The sequence below is a fragment of the Mustela nivalis genome (assembly GCF_964662115.1).
Source record: "Mustela nivalis genome assembly, contig: HAP1_SCAFFOLD_1783, whole genome shotgun sequence".
Lineage (NCBI taxonomy): Eukaryota > Metazoa > Chordata > Mammalia > Carnivora > Mustelidae > Mustela > Mustela nivalis.
This window is the reverse complement of record NW_028134881.1, coordinates 1-21754: the sequence shown is the minus strand read 5'-3', so window position 1 is coordinate 21754 and position 21754 is coordinate 1. Positions and strand designations below refer to the sequence as shown.

The 21754-nt window shown below is 60.4% G+C and overlaps 1 protein-coding gene and 3 long non-coding RNA genes across 4 annotated transcripts in view; 1 reads left to right on the top strand and 3 right to left on the bottom strand.

Annotated features, from left to right (window-relative positions):
* The window catches only part of TTLL10 (tubulin tyrosine ligase like 10), a 54659-nt gene extending 48524 nt beyond the window's left edge, over positions 1–6135 (bottom strand). The window contains exons 1-2 of the mRNA XM_082750745.1: positions 5981–6135; positions 5735–5858 (exon numbers count right to left, since the gene is read on the bottom strand). The gene's annotated coding sequence lies outside the window, so the exon portion shown is untranslated. The remainder of the gene's footprint in view (positions 1–5734; positions 5859–5980) is intronic.
* On the bottom strand, positions 3309–4953 carry LOC309858050. The gene is made up of 2 exons (XR_014308026.1): positions 4646–4953; positions 3309–4545 (listed from the first exon to the last, which is right to left on the bottom strand). It is a non-coding gene; the product is annotated as an uncharacterized lncRNA (long non-coding RNA).
* Positions 6136–8863: 2728 nt separating the features above from the next.
* Positions 8864–12933, bottom strand: LOC309858045. The gene is made up of 2 exons (XR_014308021.1): positions 12846–12933; positions 8864–10257 (listed from the first exon to the last, which is right to left on the bottom strand). It is a non-coding gene; the product is annotated as an uncharacterized lncRNA (long non-coding RNA).
* A 3938-nt stretch (positions 12934–16871) lies between these two features.
* On the top strand, positions 16872–20515 carry LOC309858048. Its single transcript, XR_014308025.1, has 2 exons — positions 16872–16983; positions 17261–20515. It is a non-coding gene; the product is annotated as an uncharacterized lncRNA (long non-coding RNA).
* Positions 20516–21754: the final 1239 nt, after the last annotated feature.

Sequence of the window (21754 nt, the reverse complement as noted above, 5' to 3'; positions counted from 1 at the left end):
CCATTGCATCAGCCGCACCCCGAGAGACTGTTTGGGGCTCAGGCATTTTTCCTGTGGCTTGCCTGCTGACACCCTGCAGGTCACCAGCAGCCCCTCGCCCCTACAGCCCCCTCTGACCCCACCCACTCTGCTACAGGGCTACCCGCTCTCCCCAGGGCACGGGGGTCCCCAGTTCTCCACTCACTGCCCCCCAAACGCTTGTGTCCTGCAGCCTCTGCTCAGCTCAGAGCCCTCCAGGGCTGCCTCCTCTGCCCCCACCATCCCTGGCCCCCAGCTGCCCCCCGCCCAGGGCACAGAGAGCGGGGGAATAAATGTCTGTCTTGGCCTCAGAGGGTGTGTGTGGACATAAAGTTACGGGTCCGGACACTTTCCCTTAGTTCTCTCTGCAGGCGCACGTGCTCTTAGAAGGGGGCCATGGAAGGTCCTTAAGCCCAGGCTCGGACATACACCATCACCCCTGGGCCACAGACCCCCGGAACCCCGAGGCCCTGCTCTCTGACCTGGGCACCCATCCCACACAGGACCGACCACGCGAGGGGACAGGAGCGTGTTTGGGAAGTGCTCCTGCTGCAGACCCTTCTCTCTCCCCAGCTCCGTGTTCACGGGCTGCTCCCTGCACGCTGGAGGTCTTGGTGGGGGTGTGCACCATGGAAAGGGACAAATACCACAGCTAGACACCCACTCCAACCCCCACCCCCCAGGCCCAGGCCCGGGACCACCCCATTCCCTGGGGATGGAGGTGGCAAGACCCTCCAGTCCCTGCCAAGGGAGCTGTGGAGCGGGTGTGTGGTGTGGGGTCCCAGGCTTCCAGCACATCTTTGACATTAAAACCCTCTGGAGCCACAGGTACATGTTGGTGTGGGCTCAGGCTGGAGCAGTCCCCTAGGACTGCTGGTTAGGGGACTGTGTTAGGGTCAAGCAGCCCACTCAACCCCTCCACACCACTCCCTTCTGGCCTGGAGGGAACCACACACCCACCCTGCGGTGGCACTAGGGAGGCTTGGGTCTGGACCAGAGTCTGTGTCAGCCACAGGCCTGGCCCCCAGCCTCTGTGTGTCCTCCTCCCCGGGCCTTGGTGGTCGGTTGAGCTCTCCAACAGGACCCCATCATCCCTAAGTCCTTCTGTGGGGCTTCTCCCCTGCCGCCGAACCCCATACTCTCCCTCTGAAGGCTGTTTCTTGGGGACCAGCGCGAATGCGGGCCTGTGACCTGGATGCCTTCTCCAGGGTGCTTGTGTGGCCACATTCTGGGCACCTGTTTGCAGAATGCCAGAAAGAGTTGGCACCCCTCCTATCGGGGGCCCAGGAAGCCCTGCAGACACCACCTGCTCCCAAGGCCACGAGAAGCTCTCTGAGATGCCCAGTGTGTGATGACAGTTCCAGGACCTTCAGGCTGGCCTGTGCAGGGACCTTTGCTAGGGACCCTTGAGGCCACCTCATCTGCTGAAGTGGCACGTGGTGACGTCCTGGGAGGCAAGGACAGCCCATCTCGGATGCTGTTTTTGGTGTTAGCAGGACGTGAGGAGTGGGTCTATGGAGAGAAGTGACTGATCCGTTCTGGTTCTCCGAGTGGGATGGGGAGGTGTGGAGAGGGCCAGAGAAGGCCAGAGAAAGATCTGTGCAGGGAGAAGGCGAGCCTGGACTTGGGGTTTCCCAGTGAGCTGAGGTTCAATTGCGCTATTACATTAAGCATCTGCTTCTTAGCAGAGAGAGCCCTAAGTGTCTCCTAAGCACTAGCTTTCCTAGGCACCAAGTAAGGCAACTCACAGCAAAGATGTGTGAATTAATCAAATTGTTCTTTTTCGGGGAAACCAAACACAGAATCTATATTCCAGGACATCTCCTTCTCCCCAAACTCCAGAAAACTCTGCTTGTCCACACAGTCCCGGGAACCCCGGCCTAGCCTGTCAACCCATGTCACGGACAGACAGACTTTGTGGGCGTCCCCACGGTTCCTTCTGCTGGCACTGGCACAAACCTGACGGGTTAGAGGGAAAGGCCGTTGTCCAGTCCCTGGGGGGCCCAGGAGGCAGGTTTCTGCAGAAACAGTTAAAGGCCCACCCAGGGTTAATCAGGTGGGGTAGGAAGTGAGACGTTCGAGCACAAGGCCGGCTGCCCCACTGGCTGCCCGGGAGCAGAGACTTTGGATCCGACACAGGAGTTCGTGCCAGGGGTGCCCAGCTTGACAGCTGGGGGCTGCTGAGTCCTGAGTCCTGGGCTCGAGGGGAGGACGCCGGGTGCAGCCTGCTCCCAGCCTGTCTCTCTCCGGCCTCCCTGAGCAGTAGCGCAGATGACCTATGTGCCCACGGGAGCATCGCGCTCACCATCACCGCTTTGGGAAGGGCACACCAGGAGCCGAGCACAGGAGACCCCGGCCCACCACCAGGGATGCTGCAGACTGGCCAGGACAGCCAGCAGCACGCTGCGGACAGACCACACACATTCAGCACACCTCACGGTGAGGGGCTCGCCCTGCCTCCCGACATGTGTCGTGGGGGGGCCTCAGGATGCCTCCTTGCAGGCACCTTACAGATGTTCCTGATTCTGGTGACCTGAACAGACCGCTGTCTCCGAAGACCCGCGTGCTGCGCCTCCCACGACACGAGAGCCACCTACCCCTACAGCTGTGAGGGCTTCGCTTTTCCAGGTCTGCAAAGGTGTCCCCCCCCAAGTGACACCTCACCTCCAGTGAAGCCGGGTGCCCACCCAGACCCCCTGCCAGCAGGTGCACAGCCCCCGCTGCCCGGCGCTCTTGTCCGTCTCCTGGGGATGGTTACCCTCTAAATCACGACTGATACTCAGTCGGGAAGCTTGGCCTGATCTCCAAGGCTAGAAGCTCCTTCCCTACCGGACCTTGCTTCCCTGTTCCCTGAGGTCCCCCTTACCCCAGTACTCCTTACACAGGGTCCTGTGCCCTGGGCCCTGCTCCCAGAAAATGGACTGTGTCTGATTTTTGCCTTCCTGACAAGTAGTGAATCTGAACCTTTCTCCAGCCTGGTTGCTGATGAGTCTGGTCATCGGCTCACAGGCCAGAGTCCATACCCACCCTTCTGTAGAGTTTCTTGTGTTTTCCTTGACAATTGATGAGTTCTTAACTCTGATTCAACTCTGATTTAACTTTGATACTATTTAAGTGTGACTGTAAGGAAATATGGGGGAAAACACATTTACTGTGTTTCTCCAGAGTCTGTTTGAGAGGAAAACTGAAAAAAAAAAAAAAAAAATCATTAACATCTTCAAAGAGACAAAATATTCTGACCACAGTAAAAGATCAGAGAATTGTAGAAATAAATATGCAGAGAACCAAAATGAATTCTTGGAAATTAATATTTCAGAATAAGTGAAAAGCTCAATAAGGGAGTTGGAACACAGAGTTAAAGAATTTCCTTGAAAGTAAAGCCAGAAGACCAGCAAAAGGAATTAAGAAAAGTCATTAGAGACCAGTCTAAGAGGTCCGGGATCCCAATATTTACCACAGAAAGAGGGAGCAGAGAAAACAGAGGGAAGAAAGAATTAAAAATTAATAATTCAAGAAAATTTCTTAGAACTGAAGGACAGGAATTCGCAGACCAAAAGAGTCACTGGGCATTTAGGAAAAGAGATGGAAATGAATCCACACAAAGGTCATTTTCATGAACTGTCAGAACACTGGGGACAAAAAGGAGGCCCCAAACACTTCCAGCAAGAAACAAAAGTGGTTTTCATACCACAGATCAGGAGTTAAACAACATCACGTTTACCCACAGCAGCATCAGAAACTGGGAAGCACTGGGAAGACCCACTCACAGTTTAAGAGGAAAGACAGAGTCGCGTACACAGCCGGACTATCATGCAAGCAAGCAACAGTGGATTAAAGTCATTTTAGAGCCACGGGTCTGCCATGTGCCCTTCTACAAGGAGCCGCTGAAGGACATGTTCCACCAGAGCAAGGACTAACTAAGAGAGAGGAAGACATGAGGTCCAGGAAATCCAACCAAGGGAGAAGCAAAGGGAATCTTCAGGCTGAAAACAAGGGAGATTTTGAGGTGCCAGCCTTGCCCCCGACCCAGGAGGACCGACCAGGACCGGAGCAGGGCATTTGCCTCTGAAATACCCCCACGTGTTCGAATCTGAGCCACTGGCAAGAATCTGAGGATGAATCAGTAATGAGTTCACAGAAAACAGCAAGTGCGAAGGAAGATGATTAACTCCAGGGAAAACAACTCCTGTGTGGGCTAGGACGATAACCACGGCCTGCCCTTGGCCCGAGGGAACACACGTCTAACCCCGGATTATGACGTAGCCCCACCGGGAACACGCGGATGCGAGAGCGGGGGCAGGGAGAGGTGGGAGAGGTAAGTGCTGTCTTCCGCAATGAATTCAGCAGAGAATACCTAAAACCGAGACACCAGGAAGCCGTTTAATGACGCTGTTGCACAGGTGCAGGCCAACAGCGCAAGAATCGTCTGGAAGAGGGAAGGGGTGTCTCCTGGGATGGCATAGGGGTGGCTCGGAGCTGTGTCGGTCTTATAGGAACGCTGCACCCTGACACCACATACAAAGAGAGCTATGATAGAGCAAGGAAATAAACATTCAGTGGGATACCCTCCACCCCACGAAGCCTGGGAGTCGCTTCAGCAGCGCCGGAGCTCACCCTGGCTGCGGACCTGCCTGCTCCCCTACCGCGACTCCTCCTCCGACAGACAGCTGGGACAACACCCATCTCCTGTGCCGAGGTCACACTTGGCCTGACACCCCGACCCTGAGCCCACCCTCCTGGGCAGGCCTTGTCTCTGCCACTTTCTGACGTTCTGCCGTGGGACCGCTCACGGCCCAGCCCCGCGGTGGTGCCGCCCTGTGTTTGAGGCCGCGTGTCGCCGACAAAACACATGGCATCGGCATCCTGGGCTCCAAATCTCGGTGGGTTCAAGTTCAGCTTTGACGGAGGAAGCGGCCCTACTTCAGCCACGCGCAAATTCCGTACCTTTAGGGCAGGGCACGGTATACGTCTGTCTCGTGAAATGGAATAAATCCGGCTCCCTTGCGAGTGCTCTCTGCCACTGCCATGTCTAGGAACGTGACGGAGCTCAGTCCTGCTCCCTCCCTCCCTGGGCCTCCAGGGTTCTGGCTGTCACCTTCGGAGATTGCCGGGCCGTAGTGAATGGTCTAGGGATTTCACCATCACCCTTCTCCAGAGGACACTCAAAGCCCCACACCCATTACAGAGGTGCAAGACCCCCATTCTGCCAGGGAGCCCGTGGGTCCTCCTGTGGCCTTTTTGGGCAGCCAGTGGGGCTGGATTTCCAACAGGTCACCATGCTGTGGGCCTCAGGCCTTCTGCCTGGCCGGCACTGGCCCACGGGCCCTCTCCAGCTTTCCCAGATATTTTCCGACACTCCCCAAGGTGTGCCTGGGCCACAACCCCTCCCCATCCCCCAACAAACAGCAGAAACACTGCCAGCTTTCCGGCTTTCGGCTTTCGGTAAGACACCTTCAGCTGACGCAGCCCCTTCCAAAGACCCCCACTCTCTCTCACAGGGTCATGGCCTGGGGACGTCCTCACGGTTCCGAAGGCCTCAGCGTCCCTGGCAACACCAGGACATCCCAGAGACCGTGGGCCGGACCACAGCTTGGCAAGAACGGCGGCAGCCTTGGTGGGAGCTTTCCAGCCAGCCCCGGTCCGAGGCAGAGGTGGTCAGCACAGACCCCACAAGACCAACTCCTCCCTGGTGCTTTCCCGGGAGCCGCAGTCCTACCTGGTCCCTTGGGAGGACGACAGGGTGGCGGAGAATCGTCGGCAGGCGCGGCTTCCCCGGGCTGCCTTATCGGGGCCTGGCTGGGCGGAATGCGGTGGAAACCTTTGCCTGGTACAGCCGGCCTCTGCAACACAGCCCAGGAATTTTACGTTGAATAATTTTTAACTTCTGCTGAGAGAAAACCAGGGTTGTATATAGTGTCTGTCTACATAGGAATGCCAAGGGCTTTCGCTTAAAAATAAATACCTCAATAATCACAAGGAAACCTGCTTTGGGGGAAAAGAGAGAAAAGAAGAGGAAAAAGAACAAAGATAGCGGTCGGGGGCAGTTGGGGCCGCGCTGGCCGTCTCGCCGGCTGCAGGCCAGGTCTGCCCCCCGCCCCCACTGCAGGGACACGGAGGGAGGGCCTCCCGGCGGGGGGTGCGGGCTGGAACCCTTCCTGGCACCCCTCTGGGTGTAAAGCTGGCTGGCCACCCCTCCCCCCCCACCAGTCCCCCAACCCCCCCAGCCCTGGAACCCCATGCCCAGGACTGTGGTTTTTCTCCGCAGCCTCATGCTGGAGACCTCTACGGCCCGTAGACCCTGCGTGCCATTCTCCTGGCCATCAGTCCTGTCCTCAGCCAAGGCTCGGGCCTGTCACCCTGTGGCTGGACAAGACAGAGGCCACACGGAGCTCTTGGGAGCCTGTGGGCGAAGGGAGAGGGGGCCGCCCAGCAGGCCCTGTGCGGAAGAACCATTGCACAGGGAGCCAGGAAGCGCACAGCCTGAAACCGAAGTTCCCCTTGATAAGACCTCAGCTTTCTCCAGCTCTGGGGCAGGCCCCACTGACCCCCCTGGGGCCGTTGCAGAGGCCCGCAGCCCGGTGTGGGCTGGGAGGGGGCGTCACCCTCTGCTGCGGAGGACAGAGCGGGGCAGCCTAGTTCCATCATGGGCTCGGGTCCCCAAGAGTCGCCCTAGGGAATCTTGTGCGCGGAGGGACTGAGCTGGGGAGGGGTTTTTGTCCGGGGTCCTGGGTGGGTGGGTCGAGAGGGGCTCCCACCAGGAGCCCTCCAGGCTCCCTAGCCTCCTCATGAAGCATAAAGCGTCGCCTGGTCCCTGAGCAGCCCGGGCTCGGCCAGGGGTAGTGGAGCTGTCTCGTAGCAGGCCCTCTGTCCAAGCAGGGCGGGCACCACTACAGGCCAGGGCTGGGAATAAATCTCAGGAACCCGTGTGGGGGTCAGGGGCTCCCTCAGGACCCACCCTGTAACACGGCAGATGCCGAGCTGTCGGGAAGAGGGGACAAAGCAAGCCAAGGCGGGGCCGCATGCCAGGGCCCCTGATAGCCACGGGGCCACCTGCTGGGGCACAGGCCTGGGCTGCAGGGAGCCTGGGCTCCTTGGACACGAGGGCCCTAGTCCTTCTCACCTGGGCGAGGGGAGCAGGTCACGTGCTCACCGCTGCGCCCCTCCCTGCGGACCAGGCCGCTGCTCTGGGGCGGGTGTTGTCAGCCCTCCTGTGCACGGAGCCGGCCGGCACCCCGTCCCCCTCCGTTTGTTCACCCTGCGTCGGGTCTCGGGGTGCATGGGTTTGCTCCAGAAGCGCTCCCAGCGCTGGGTCGGTGCTCTGCAGCCGCCGGCCCGCTCGCTGGATGCCTGGGGCTTCCCCGACGGCTCTGTGGGGCGCCCCAGCTGCTGGCCACGTCCAGTCAGGCTGCCTTGTGCACACCTGGCCGCCGCGTCTGGACTCTTGGCCACATCCGTGCGCATACTGTGATTCTTGTGATTCATCGGCGCGTCTGCCACGGCCCACGGGCTTGCCCGCGTCTCCGTGCGAGGTCTTCAGACTCGCGGCCTCGTCCTTGGAACAGGCTCCTTCATAGCCTTTGCTCCTTTTCTCACACCTTTGGGTGGGATTTCTATCTTTTCCCTGCTAAATTGCCCAATTCCTTTTGTAGCCTTGATCATGGTCTCTATGGATTTGCTCAGCGAGCTCAGGGTCTGTCCGGTCTGAATCCCCGACTTGGACGGAACCAGACGTGCCCACTGGCGGCCTGGGGGCCGGCATGCCCGTGGTGTTGGGTCGGGTCTCCCTCCCTGACCCCGGGCCGCCAGGCAGCAGCGCGTTCTCCAGCCTCTCCTGCCCCTGCTGTGGGGGGATCCAGCCCTGTTTTGCTCCATGTCGTGACCCTGTCTCCCTGCCTCCCCCACGCCCCCCGCTGGCTTGTCCATCCCTGGGCCCTGCCGCTCCCTCCAGTCCGTGTCTCACTTTGCCCGAACCAGCTGGTTTGTAAAACTGTCCCTTTGCTCTGAGCCCACAGCCCGGAGGAGCTGGTCCCTCCATTCTGTTTGTGACATCTACTTAGTTATTCACGCCCTTTCCTCTCACAAATTTTAGGGTAAATGCGTCTGGTTCTCGAAAACCCTCCCGCTGTCATTTGGAGCAGGACTGCGCAGGCTTTGCAGGTGCGCGGAGGGACGGGCTGTGGGTGAAGCTCAGTCCCAGCCAGGAGCTGGGCGGCCTCTCCGCGCCTCCGCCGGCGCCCGCGGCCTGCCTCAGGCCGGCGGTCCTCCCCACAGATGCCGTGTATTCAGTCAGCTCCCAGACACGCTGTCACTCCTCGATACTGTGAGCCCGCCTTTTTTTGCTGTCTTGCTGGTTGGCTAATGCTGGTATATACCGTGCGGTGGGTGGTTTTCATCCCTAAAAATGGGGTGCGGGGTGCCGGGGTGGCTCCGCGGGCTGCGTGACTGACCTCCGGCCTTGACCTAAGGGTTCTGCGTTCAGGCCCAACTTTGGGCTCCACACTGGGCAAGGAGCCTACCTAAAAAAAATTTTTATGTTATGTAAAATTCACCTCTTTTTTTTTTTTTCTAAAGTAAGCTTGACACCCAACACGGGTCTTGAACTCACAACCCCAGTATCAAGAGTCAGATGCTCTACCGACTGAGCCAGCCAGGCACCCCTAAAATTCACTGCTTGGAAGTGTGTGTTCCAGCGGCACTGAGCATGTTTCCATGATGCGGAGCCGTGGCCACGTCTGCCTGGTTCCAGAGAGACTCTCGGCTACTGCACCACCGATCTGCTCAGTCCCTGGATGTGCCTGTCCTGGCCATTTCGTAGTAAAAGAATCATGCAACATGTGACGCTCTGTGCCTGGCTTCTTTACTATTCTTTATTGAGATGTTGATCTTTTTATTGTGATGAAATATACTTCACATAAAATTTACCATTTTAACCCTTTCTGGGTACACAGCTCGGGGGCATGGACGCACTCACAGTGTGGGACCACCCTCCCCACTGCCCATCTCCAGAACTTTCCATGTCCCCAAGCCGACACTCTGTCCCAGGAGACACGCTCCCCACCCAGCCCCTGGTGCCCCCATCCACGGCCTGCATGAACTCAGTCACTCCAGTTTCCTGGCGAAGTGAAGCCGTACAGTGTCTGTCCTTCTGTGACCGGCTGATTGCGCTCAGCACAACGTCCTTGGGAGAACGGCGTCTGTAGGTCAGTCTCTTACTGGGCTCTTATTCGAATAGTTTATCCATCAGTTCTGTTGGTTCTTCCAGATGGATGGTCACGTCTTCTGCAAATAACATCCATCATTATCTCTTCTCTTATACCTGGGTGCTAGGCCTCTCGCCGATTTTCCTTCCTCGGCCTGTTGAGCAGGTCTCCAGAACCATATGGAGCTGGGGCCGTGCCGTGGGGCACCCTGCCCTGACCCAGGTCTAAAGAGAATGGGTGGGAAGCCTGCCGGGGGCCCGTGACGCCTGGGCTGAGGTTTCAGGGTGTGGGTCTCCTCGTGTTCCTGAGCTTCCTGAGCGAAGGAGCACTTCGCTAAGAGGAATCTTTAAAATCACAATTAGATTAGGGGCGCCTGGGTGGCTCAGTGGGTGAAGCCTCTGACTTCGGTGCAGGTCATGATCTCAGGGTTCTGGGATGGAGCCCTGCATCGGGCTCTCTGCTCAGCGGGGAGCCTGCTTCCCCTTCCCCACCCCACCTGTCTCTCTGCCTACCTGTGATCTCTGTCTGTCAAAGAAATAAATAAAATCTTAAAAAAAAAATCACAGTTGGGTCGGTTCTAAGATTTATTAAAAACCTTTCCTGCATCCGTTGAGGTGTTCACACCTTGTGTGATCTAGCAAACCATGCTTGCATTTGGTGAGGAAACTTTCGGTCATCCTGTGTTATTTTCAATGCACCACCCCATGGGCGCAGTTACAGAGAAGATCCCCATGTTGAGAGCCCGACCCCCCATCCCCACGCCCGCAGGCCCTGGAATCAGGGCAGGCTCCTGACAGGAGACACGGAGCACCAGGCTTCCAGACACCTCGGGGTCTCCCAGCAGGCTCCCTGCTGCCTGTGTCCCCCGTGCTGGGTGCCGGGGAGTGAGCAGAGTGGAAGGTCCCTCCTCTCCCATCCTGGGGACATCAGGAGGCCCCCTGGCACTGGGGGCCCATCCGAGGCGTCCAGGGCGGATGGCCACCTCAGGCGCCGTGTTAGGGTGTTGCAAGATGTGGATTCTAACGACAGCTGGCTCTTGCTGTAGGTCTCAGAGAGTCCAGCAAAGGAACAGAGACAACATTTCAGAAAACAGATGGTCACATGAGGGAACGTATCTCACCCTTTCCAAGGGAAGACACAACAGAAAGAGCTTTGTGTCCAATGCACAAGCCATTTAAGGTACCGAAAGGTCGGACTCCTCGGGCTCTCAGGATAAGTCCTTTTTACGAGGGAAGTGCTTGCGGGGGGCTGCACTTGGGATAATAACCAGCCCCGAGAGTTGCAGAAACATGGGACCATTAAGCACCCCTGAGCCAAGTTTGTTCAAATACGAAAACCGCGCCAGGCGCCAGGGCAGCCTGAGGGACCAGAGAAAAGCATGAGGCAGACGGGGCGGAGCCTGTGGTGTGCGCTCACCCTCCCAAACCCGGGAGCCCCATGCCTGCGTCTGTGGGAAGCCCCGCAGTGCTGCAGCAGGGACACCTCCCAGGCGACAGAGGAGGGGAGGGGGACACTCCAGCCACCACCTGGACGGTGCCCGCGAGCTCTGCCCGGGAGCAGGTGGGGCCTAGGCCCTGAGGCCGTGTCAGTAAGGGACACGAACCAGGTCTTGGGAGACTGGGGGTTTTAGTCACGGGGCAACCTGTGCTGGGAGGGAGGGGTGAGGGTCTCGGGGAGGGTTCCCAGCAAGGGAAATGGCCTGGGAGGGAACGTGGACAGAGTGGACGGGGTGAGGGAAGAGTGCAGGCAGGTGCAACCCAGGGGCACAGGTGCAGCTTTGGGGAGGGTTATGGCCAGGGAAGGCAAGTGTGACCAAGGGGCAGGCACAGCTCGGGGGAAACAGCTGGGTATGTCCGCGGCACAGGTGTTGCCAGGGTGGGCCCTAGCTGACTCGCTAGGGTTAGTGGTTGGGTCTGTGGGGAAACCATGAATGTACAGGGTTGGCAAGGGACGAGATGTCCCCAGCCCTGGCAGGAGTGACGAGTGTGGACAGCAAACAGGCCAGGGGCAACCATGCTTTCCTGGGAGCAGGTCTGACAGTGAAGGTGACCAGCAGGCCCAGTCAAGAGGGTCAGAGAAGTCATGCTGGAACCCCGCATGTCCCCAGACAGCCGAGAGGCCCAAGAGGTTGTGTGTGCCTTAAGCACCAAAGCGGGGGCCACTGGGCCTGCCCCGAGGCCTGGGAACAGGATCAGGCGTCGGAGCCAGCCCTGACAGGAGTCTCCACCTTGTGGCCCACACCAGCTTTCTGTCCTGCACCTCTGGGACCATCCCCTCTGCTACACAGACCTGTCGAATGTCCAGAGCAGGGCAGGGCAGCTGTGAGGGTGGGTGATGTTCAGGGACACCTGGGGGCTAGACCTGCCAACATCCACCAGCACATATGTGGTGGGGACGCGGCCCGGAGAGCGTTCTGCCTGTGTGTGTACGTGTGTGCCTGGGCGTGTGTCCCACACACATACGTTGTCAGGGCGGGGGTGGAGGACCAGGTCCAACCCTTGGCTGGGAAGTCTGCCCAGGTCCAAGGCAGTTTGGAGTCTGGGGAGCCTGGGCTTGGACACAGGGTCAGAACTGTGAGAACCCACAGGCTGGGGGCCGCTGCAGGGCCCAGAGCAGCCAGCCGGAGCCTGGGGGCCTGGGCGGAGGAGCTCCTGACTCTGGTGCTGGAGAAGACCTTCCCCGCTGAGCTTGGGTGTGCCAGGTTTCTGCACCCTCAAAAGGCCAAAGGCTCACAGCGGATGGCCATCTGCGCTCCCGGGGCAGGAGGGACGTCTGTGATGCTCTGGGAGCCAAGGAAGGAGCCTTTCCCTCTGGACGAAGTGTGGCTTCGGGGAGCCAGGGTGCTCGAACGGCCCTCATCTGGCCAGACTCCACTGAAGAAATAAGAAGGCGCCTGAGGCCCATGGCCCACGCGGGAGACTCAGGTGAGTGCAACGCTTGCTGCCCTCGGGCCCTGGGGGCAACTCCTGGAGGCCTCAGCAGCAGGGTGGTTGGCGTGGGAGCCCGGAAGGGAACAAGCTGCTTCCAGCCATTAGCCGCCTCCAGAGCCAGACAGACGGCACGACAGGAGAGGTTCACCGTGAGCCTCCTCGGAGCCCGCGCAGCCCGGGCCCCTGACCGTGGCCGGCCCTGCAGGAGAGGACTGGCAGGTCCCCAGGCAGGCAGCACCAGCTCCTGCAAGTGGCTGGCGAGTCCCACGGTTACCAAAGGGGCCCCGGGGGCGTGAGCCAGGCGGCAGGGGCGATCGTGGGCCACCCACGGGTCTCCCACTCGCAGGCGGACCTGGAGGCCTCAGCACGGGCGCATGTGCGGGGACGCCCGTCGCCCCACGCCAGCCCACAGCAGCTCTCCCCTGATGACGAGGTCGCTGCTCAGGAAAACACACAGATCTGTCGAAGGAGGCCGCCGCCAGCACGGGTCCACGTCTAACAGGTACCCTCACTGGCATTTGGGGGCATTTCCTTATAATCATTTTTCCCCCCCTTAAAATCTTTTTTACACAGTGATGCAAATACACGGCTAAAAACCAGTTTTGCTTTTCCCGTTCAAGGTCGCGCTGTCTTCTCTCCCCTTCCGTTATTGTGCGCTCACCGGATACGGCTTCGTGGCCGAAGGTCATGACATTACCTGCCCTCGATGGGTTCGTGCACGATGGTTTCTGCGGGGTCAGGCGGGCACCTCATCTCTCGTTCCTGCTGATGACTCTCAGGAGCCATCCAGACGGCCCGTGCCCAGGGTGGCCAGCGTGCTGGTGTGCAGAGGAGACATGGGGACGCTGAGTCGCTCACCCCGGGTCTGGCCAGGAGCAGGGACAGAGAGCCCAGCCCCACGATCTGCAGGTCAGCCACGTCCTGGGATCCCCACCCAGGGGCAGGCCCCACACCTCCCTTGGCGCTGCTCCGTGGGGATGCTGGGACCACCCCGCAGGCCAACACTCAGGGGCGGCTGAGGGCCCTTGCTCTTAGCCAGACTCGTGCACCCCCCCTTGGCCCTCTGTCTGCCTCCCTGGCGAGAGGTAGTGCCGAACCCTTCTCACTAACCAGACAGCTGTAAGGGTGCCTTGGGAGGTAAGGAATGCTCCGGGCTCTGCAGTGGGCTTTTGCTCATTTAAAGGTGGCTGTGTGCCTCATGTTTGCACCAGGGAACTCGGGGGCTGTCAGCAGGGGCGTGGCCTCAGCTGGGACGGGGCTTCTCAGTCCTTGGATGGCCCAGCTGCCCTGAAGAATGCAAGTCAGGCTCCTAAGTGCCGCCTCCTGTGCGCCCAGACAGCAGAGGAGAACGAGCCCCTGGAGGTCCCCAGGGGTCAGGGAGGGCACAGGGGCTGTCCTGCATCCTCATGGCTGGGTTCCTAGAGGACACGCCTCAGCCACAACAGCCCCTCCCAAGAGGAGCAAGGCCTGGGGGGGGGGTGCAGCGGGGGAGGTCGGCACCATCCCCAGGGGCTCCGACCAGGCCAGCCGACCAGCCCCTTCACGCCATCCCTGAGCTCTGGGGAGCGGGCGGCCGTGCCTTCACCGAGTGCAGGCCCCAGGCGACTCTGCGGACCACAAACCCCACGCCGTGAAGGCGTCCGGGGCTCTGGGTCCCCTCAGTCCCCTTTGCCTCCAGTGTCACCTCATCGGCACATGGAGACTCAGCACCAGGACACGTCCCGGGCCCTACAGGCCGCCGGCCAGCTTCCATGACGCCCCCGCGCGTCCCGCACAGGAGGAAGGTGTCCAAGCGCTCCTCGCCGTGGCCTCCTGCCGGGAGGACAGCCTTAACCGCACACTCTGCGAAGCCCCGAATCCCCCAGACACAGCCCAGCTGCTCTCCAGGGGCCTGTGGCTCCCCACCCCTCCTCTGTCCCTTGCTGACCACCTTTCTCTCTCGCACCTGCACTGTGGCTCCAAGAAGCTTCTCTGGCCTCTGTCCTGCTGAGCCCTTAACAGCCAAACAAATATTTGCGCAGGGTGGCGCTCAGGGTTATGTATTAAATGGGCCTAAAGTCAGAAGATCCGGTGGTGGCCCTATAAGGGCCTGGGTGGCCAGGGGAGCACAGGGATGACAGGCCCGTGGTCGTGCCGCATCCTGGGCCTCCCTACCCAGACGGGAAGGCAGAGCTCCCTGGTGGGCCGCCCCCGTGTCAGGCAAAGGCCAGCAAAGGGCTGGGCAGAACGAGGCGGTAGGAGCCCCGGGGAATGCGAGGTGCATGGAAGGTCCTTAGCAGAGATCGGCCAGAATGTGGCAGCGTCCTGGAGGCAAGCAGCGTGCAGGACGAGGAGCTCCCATGGCGTTTCCCACAGAGGCTGTATCAGTTATCTACTGCTCCAGGGCCAGAGACCCCACTTCTGTGGGTGGGAACGCCAGGCATTTGTCCTCTCTTTCGGTGGCCCAGGGACCCAGAGCCGCTGACAGAGCAGAAGGTTGTCCTTGCCGTACAGGGCACCAGCCCAGAGCTTGGCTGGAGGCCCCCACGGGGCTGCCCACGAGGGCTGGTGTCCCCCAGGGAGGGCAGCCCTGGATGGAGCCCTGTGACCAGGTGTGGCCTTTTCAGAACCAGTCTGGAAAGTGTGGCTCTCTGAGTTCTGTGGCATTGTGTGTGCCAGGACGTGAGTCCAGGGACAGGGAGGGATGGGTGCCCAGGGGACAAGTACTTCACAGTGGGGTGCCTGGGGCTCTCGGAGTTGGCCGGCCACAGGGGCTTCGATTTCGACCAGCCACTAGTCAGGGTCGCTGCCCGATTGGTTTTGTTTGGTTTCGCTTTTTCCCTGGAAGCTTTCAGCCCATTTATGGGTTTGCTTGTTCGTGTGGACAGGTGGACTGTGGCTGGTTGCTGAAGAGCAGAACGTGGGAAGAGTCTGGAGAAGACGCACATTTAATTCATACAAATGCTTGGGTGCACATGACCTTCATGGGGACAGGCCTTCTCTCCAGAGACCCCAGAACGAACCTGCCTGCTGGGGTCCCTGGTCCCCGAGGTCCAACAGCGTCTTGTTCTATGGAAATGTTGCCACGTGCTGTCCTTAGCCGGCCTTTTCAAGCAGCAAACCTAATTTTCATAAGAACAGCTCCGGGTCTGTGGTCAGTCACTCAGGTTGCTCTGCAGCACCCTGGACTTGGCCGTGAGTCTCCAACACAAGTCAGCATCTGCTCTGACTTTGTGTCAACTTGGCTGTGCCATGAGGGGCCTCAGACACGTGGTCAAACATTGTTCCCGGTGTTTCTGCGAGGGTGATTCTGGATGAGACGAGCCAAATGAGTGAAGTGGGGTAAAGCAGGTGGTCTTCCCGGCGACGGTGGCCTCCGCCGGTCTCCTGCCTCTGCACTCGGCCTGGAGCGACACTGCAGCTTTCTGGGTCTCCGCCCCGCCACGTGCAGATCTCAGGGCGTCTCGGCCTCCACCATCTGGTGAGCAAATTCTTTACGACATTTTTATGTGTACGACCTACCAGTTCTGTTCCTCTGGAGGCCCCCGACCAATAGTTTCTCAGTGCCCGGGGGACTCTGGGTCGCATCTAGCTCATCTGACGAGCAGAGGGGAGGCCAGGTGGGCTTTCCCACCATAGGAGTGCAGGGATTCTCTCCCGCTCATGCCGGCCCCCTGGGTCACAGGCGTGTGGGCTGCTGTACACTTGTGCATCAGCTTCACAGACAGGCCCGGAAGCCGATGAGGGACCCTCTGCGGGGTGAGGGGAACCTTGTGACTCAGAAGAGTGGGGTCCCGAGGTCATGAGAAGACCCTCGGCAGGCTTTCCAGAGCAGAAAGACAGCCGCCCTGGAGAAGGAGCTGCCTTTGTTGATAATACAGGAATGAGCATGGGGGGAGGTGTGATGGACCCGAGCTTGCCAGGTCTCCTCGGAGGTGCCAGTGAGGGTTTTGGGAGTGGGCGGGGGACCCATGATTTGGTATTTCCGGGCCTGGGACCGAGGCGTGTGGAGGCTGCAGGCGGGGTCCCTTCCTCTCCGCCAGGGGAGGGGCTGCTTCAGCACCAAGGTCAGGAGCATTCTGACATCCTTCCGAGGGGAGGGACCTACGTTCAGGCCCTGAGAACCCACATTTTGGCACCTCACTGAGAACGGGGCCCAGGTTCTGGGCTGCAGGTCAGAATGGCCCGGGGCCGTGGTTCTGGCTGGCTGCCCCCCGGACAGGGACGCCACCTGCAGGCCGGCTTGAGAATGTGCCAGCCGCCGAGGAGGGGGCGATCAGGTCCCGCTAGGCCATCCCATGGCCCAAGTGTGAAGCTGGCCAGCCCACAGGGAGGTAGGGGGTCCCAATCCAGCCCCGCAGCAGGTGACCGGGCAGGGCCTCGCAGACCGAGAGTTGAGGTCACCGGGGCAGTCTCCTGCAATGTGCCCAGGCCCCAGCTGGGGGGTGGCCTAGCCCTGAAGGAAGGGTGACCTTGGTCATAGTCCATCGTGGAGGTGGGACATGTGCTACAGAGGTTTGCTAATAACAAACAGGATTACTTGCTTCCCTGCAAGGCTGGTTTCTTGGAGTTCATAGAACATTCCAGCAAGGCTGAAACGCTCTTTGACTTTCAGCAGCAAGCAGGGAGCGTTTGGGGCCCACAGGCTCACCCCGGCAGGCTGTGCCCATGAAGCAGCGCTCTCCAGGCCGCAGCCCCACCTAGGCCTGTGGCTGACTCAAGGCCATTTTTTGTACTTTGTCAGGTGACAGGTGTTCGCTCTGTGTCCTTGTAGTCCCTGGCTCCCCGGGGTGCTGTGTGCTGGCTTCCCGCGGCAGGTGCCAGGCCTGCTGGTGGTCACAGGGGAGCACACAGGGGTAAGCCTCCCCTTACACACCAGAAAAGCAAGGACAGGGTAGGGTAGCCTGGGGCAATCAGCTTGGCTTCTCCCGGGTCCCTGCACAGACGTCTGCCCCACCCCACAGCCTAGGGAAACGGGCCTGCAGGAGGAGGGCAGGGTGGGGGAGCTGCAAACAGGGCAATTAAGGCCTCCTTCTAATTGCAGGCAATTAATTAGTTGGTAATTGAGCCTCCCCCAGCTTCAGGCTGTTTGGGAAGAGCTAACGACCTTCACCTGCTCCCTGTGCTGTGCAGGCAGTCCGGCAGGTGGGGGTCCCGAGCCTGCCCCATCCCTGAGCAGCTGTGTGGCAGCTAGAGCGCCTTCCCCCTTCCCAGGACCCGCAGAGGACACTCTCAGGGAAGCTGAGGAGTGGGGGGTGGGGGGTGGGGCAGGCCGGCTCCCACCTGCCAGGGGCAGGAGCCTTCCGGAGGCATCAGAAGGGCCTTGGGTGGGGAGCTGGCTGCTGTGCTCGGGCCCCTCTGAGACAATCCCGGCCCGAGAGAGTGTGCAGGGCTGGGGCTGTCGGCAGCTCACCGAGGGTCTCCCCTCTTTCAGAAGCTCCAGGCCCCCTTTGTCTGAACAGCCCCGTTACAGGAAAAAGCTGAGCCTACGCGATGTCCCTTGGTGTCAGGGGACAGGACAAAAAGCAAAGACCCGAAGGGTAGATATGGAGTCCCGTGCCGGCCACGCAGGTTCCCCTAACGGCCCCATCTTCCTGAAGCCCTGCTGCTGCGTGCTGTGGAGACCCTGCCCCGTCCCTGGAGGTGGCTCCAGGACACAGCTTAGAGCCAACACCGGCAGGGTGGGCGTGACTAGCCCACTAAGGACTCCACGGGGACTTGCAAGGTTTGCTGCGGGGGTGGGGGGTGTCCATTCGCCTCGGCACTGCCCAAGGCCAGCCTCCGGGTACGTTCCCTTGTTCATTAAACCTGCCGCCCACCGGCCTGGAGCCCCTTTCTTCTGCCTCTCCTGCCCTCCACATTTGGGGCGGTTTCAGATTTCAGCAGGGAGGCCAACCGCCACCACTGGGGAGGGACACAGGCACTTGTTTATTCTGCCGTTTTATCCCTCGAGTGGTCCCTGGGACCACCCTGCCATCAGGACATGGGCTGCTCCACCCCACAGAGACCCGTCTCGCTGCCCCTTCTCGCCCCCCATCCCTCACCTCTGCGAACCACTCGGCGGTTCTCCACCTCCATAATTCTGTCATTTGAAGATTATTAGGTAAGTGGAATCACAGCATATTGGACTGGGTTTTCGAGATTGGATTTTTCCCCCAGCAAATGCCCGTGAGACCCACCCAAGCTGTCTTCAACTTAATATACGTTATTCCAAAGTGTCTCTTAACGTTTCCAATACTACCTAAGTCTAGTCGGGTTTCACTTTGTGACACCAAATGTAAGACGTTTCCTCTTGGGAACGGTGATTCAGTGGCCAAGCTGGCCCTCTCACTGGCTGAGTTCTCTTCTGTATCACAAACGTAAGCGGGCCCTGATGCCATTTCAGTGCCACAACAGTCGTGCGGGCTTGCGGAGTCTCCTAGCCTTCCCCAGACCGAATCCGCAATCTCTGTAGAGTGGAAAGGTGTCCATGCAGGGACGTAGCCCGCCCAGCAGGCCAAGGCGGTGCCCCTGCCCCCGGAGAGCTCTGCACCGGAGAGCTCTGCGGGGTGCTGGCGGGATCCCCTTCCTGACCACGGCTGGTTTCTGTGGGCACCAGCCCACGCCCCACATTGCGTTGCTCCCTGTGCCCTGCGGGGAGTGCCCCCCACATGACTGCTGATGGGAGTTTGCATTTTTGTGGCCCTTAAGATAGTCAGGTAAATATATTTTTTATTTTTATTTTTTTAAAAAAGATTTTATTTATTTATTTGACAACAATCCCAGAGAGAGAGGAGGAAGCAGGCTCCCTGCTGAGCAGAGAGTCCAACGTGGGGCTCTATCCCAGGACCTATTTTTTATTTTAGTCTAGAGACTTTGGGCTCAAGAGGTGTCCTTAACGTGGTATAGTTAACCTCATGAAATCCTGTATTCTTTCATCTTCTCGGCACCCTCTGGCTCACTGGGTCACTTATACTGTTTCAAGAACATCTCTCTCAGCCTTTTCTGGACCACAGGAGGCCACTGACCATCAGAGCCTTTACCTGATGCAGACTTTGCCTTAGTGGCTGCTGGGCGCCCTCGCTGACAATAGCCTCACAGGTCTTGCCAGGCTCCCCCACCTGCCTTACACACTGGAAGGGGCTGGGGGGCCAGGTGTGCCCTGCCAGGCAGTTGCTTGGCAATGGGGACCAGCCTGGGGCACCGCAGCCCTGACACTGGGGAGAAGACCTCCCTGAATGAGGGAGGAGGCAGGCGACACTTGTACCGCAAGGGCTAGGCCATGACAGGACACGTGGGGGACAAGAGACCGTCAGCTAGGACTACAGCCAGAGGGCAAGGGGTGAGGGCAGACGTAAGCTGACCCCTCCTGGAGGTGAGGCTTCCAAGGGATGCCCAGGAAGGCCGGGGAGGAGGCTCGATTGGGAAGTGGGCTCTGAATTTAGGAGATGAACTGAGTGGGTGGTGGCAGAGAAGCACTCAGCCCTGAGCTCTGTTCTGCCACTCTTGGGAGCATGTGAGCCAAGGGAGCACCTGTGGGGACCAGCAGCAATGGGGGTGGAGGTGACTGGGTGATGGGGGCTCCTGCAGGTCAGGACCCAGCTGGCTGGCTGGGAGTCAGCCTGGCTTATAGCACAGCCCCCGGCCTCCAGATCCTGCCCTCCAAGCCCTAAGCCTTAGGTGGACCCTGGGTACGGCTCCTGCATGGGACTCCTCCCTGACACTGGCAGCAGCTTCCTGGAGGTGTGAGCCTAAAAGGGTTTAGGCCCTTTCTGGGCCTGATCTTGCCCCCCAAGCCTGGAAGGTGGAAGGCCACCCCAGGCTTAGCAGGAACAGCCTGCAGTCCCTTTCCCAGGGCAGCCTCCCTGGCCAGCTCCGTCAGCCCCACGGGCTCTCGCAGCAAGCCCGTGTCCCCCAGTCTCCCTGAACACTTGCCTGCCCAGCTGACAGCCAGGCCCGTGACACACCAACTGCTGCCAGAGAGGCCCCCGAGGGACACCCTGGGCAGCAGTGCCACCTCCATGAAAGCAGCTCAGTGAGTGCTGTCCTCCAAGAAACAAACAAGACGGTGACTCTCCCTCCGGTTCCCGACACTCTTCTTGGCAACACCCTCATGCTGCAAGGCTGGCAGTCTATTTCCACTGGAGACTCTGGACGCTCAGACTCGGGAGGGATGTCCTCCGGTGCCTGCCGGAGGGACGAGAACCCCCAGGACTCAGGCACAAAGGCCAGCTGGGAGGGAGGCCACGGGGACATCCCAGAGTTCAGGGGCCCCCAGGCCCCAGCACACTTGCAACCCCTAACCCTGACTCACACTCACCTCACTCAGATGCCCCCAAGGAGGCTGACAAGCTCCAAACCCTTTTACTAACACCCAAGAGAGTCTAATAAATGAGAAACTGACGGCCGCTCAGGACCGTTCTCTGCGTCAGGGGCAGCTCAGACCACGCCTGTGGGAATCCCACCAGCCTCAGAGTCGTCCTGCCGGGCCACCGCGGCCTAGAAGGGTTACAGGTCAGTCACCCGCAGGGACCCCATGCACTTCGGAAGTAACTGTGGGGAGCATTCCCAGTCCCCTCCCCATCCGTGAGGCCTCCCGGCTGCAGGGGTTGTTTAGTGGGAAGAGTAACCCGTTGGACCGGCCCCACCAGCTCAGAGAAACCCCAGGTCACACTTGCCTTTTTCCCATCTCTCCCGGTCAACCCAGAAGAGCCGAGGGCGGGAGAGAGCCTTAATCTGCGCCTGCGCCGGGCTCCGGGTGCCCTTCCTGGTTCGGGCCAAGGTCACGGACCCTCTGTTCAGCTGCAGGCCCTCGAGGAGCACCAGCGCCAGCCCGATGGCACAGAAGGCAGCCCCCCTCTTTACTCAGGATGACACCCCGTTGCGGCACAGCCCGCGTCCTCGCCCGCCCCACCGCCGGGAGGGCAGAGCCCCGAGGACACGCGAAGGGGAGAGCTCACTCAGCCTCACTGCCCGTCCTCCGGGGGCTCCCCGGCACACCGCCTTCCCCTGCCCCGCGCCCCCCACGCTGCGTGCGCAGGGGGTGCCGAGAGGCCCGCCCTGCTGTGGGCCAGGCCCCGCGATACCCTACTTCGTGCTGACCGCGCCGGGTCGGGAGGGCGGCCCGGGGTCTCCGCCGCGGCCGAGCCGGTCCGCAGGGGAGCGACAGAGGTTCCCTCCCCGGGCTCCGCACCGAGAACGGCACCAACAGGAACCTTTCGGAGGCCGGGTCCCTCGGCGGCTCCTCGCCGGGACCCAGCGCCGGCCTCTTGCCGCCAGCCCGGACACAGGGCTCCGAGAGGCCGCGGCGGGGACGCCCCGGGCCTGAGGCGGGAAGCGCAGATTCCGCCCCCCGCTCCTCGGGGCACACGTTCTCGCCTCCCGCAGGAGCTTTTGCTTTGCCGTGGCCGGGCCTTGTCCGGTCACCTAAGCTAGTCGCGGGCGGGAGGTCACACGGGCGCTCGCCGCCGCCCCGCACGGATCCCGGCTGGCGCGGCGCAGAGGCAGCACCGCAGCGGCTGCGCAGCCACGCGCTGGTTCGCGTCCTCGCGTCTCCTAGCAACGCCAAAGATGGCGGGCGCGCATGGACTCCTGGGGAGTGTAGTTCTTCTCCTTCCCGGCTCGGTCTGGGGCCCGGCCATTAGGACC